Here is a 728-nt window from a genome sequence, read left to right on the forward strand (position 1 = left end):
TTTAATCACTGTGCTTTCAGGGATTCTTATACAAAAGTAGACATACTATATACTATGTTGTTATGTGCCGTGGAGTCGGTTCCGACTCATAGCGACCCTGCATAAGGTTTCCGCGGCTGTAAATCTTTAAGGGAGCAGAAAGCCTCATCTTTCTCTGGCGGGACAGCTGGTAGTTTCAAACTGCTGATCGTGAGATTAGCAGCCCGATTCGTAACCACCATGCTATCAGAACTCCTTACTATAGTGTTCAGGTTTTAGCTTTGTGTATGTGTGTGCATGCCAAATATTTAATTTATCTAAAATGAAATACATTTCCCTAAGGGGAATTTCTCCAGTTAATTTTTTTTTTTTTAAGAGTTCAGCTTTTTATTGAACATATTACAAGAGGGATTTAGTAAAAAAGACCAAAGCCCATGTCATCATCGGACTCTTCAAAAAAAGTTTCTTCTTTCTTTGCTTCTACTTTCTTCTCCGCAGCTGGGGGAGCAGCGGTGAAGGGACAGGTCCGCCTGCTGGTGCAGGTCCACCAGCCCCGACATTGCAGAAGAGACTCCCGGTGCTGGCGTTGGCCAGGGCCTTTGCGAACAAGCTGGGCCAGAAAGGCTCAACATTGACACCAGCTGCTGTAAAAAGGGCATTGATCTTGTCCTCTGTGACGGTCACCTCATAGTCGTGCAAAATGAGGGCCAAGTAAATGCAGGTGAGCTCAGAGAAGGAGGCCATGGTGC

General features: G+C 45.2%; 1 pseudogene; it reads right to left on the reverse strand.

The window, feature by feature from the left end:
• Positions 1–391: 391 nt before the first annotated feature.
• On the reverse strand, positions 392–723 carry LOC102819189 (annotated as a pseudogene).
• Between the last annotated feature and the right edge of the window lie 5 nt (positions 724–728).

Source organism: Chrysochloris asiatica, unplaced genomic scaffold (genome assembly GCF_000296735.1).
Source record: "Chrysochloris asiatica unplaced genomic scaffold, ChrAsi1.0 scaffold00010, whole genome shotgun sequence".
Lineage (NCBI taxonomy): Eukaryota > Metazoa > Chordata > Mammalia > Afrosoricida > Chrysochloridae > Chrysochloris > Chrysochloris asiatica.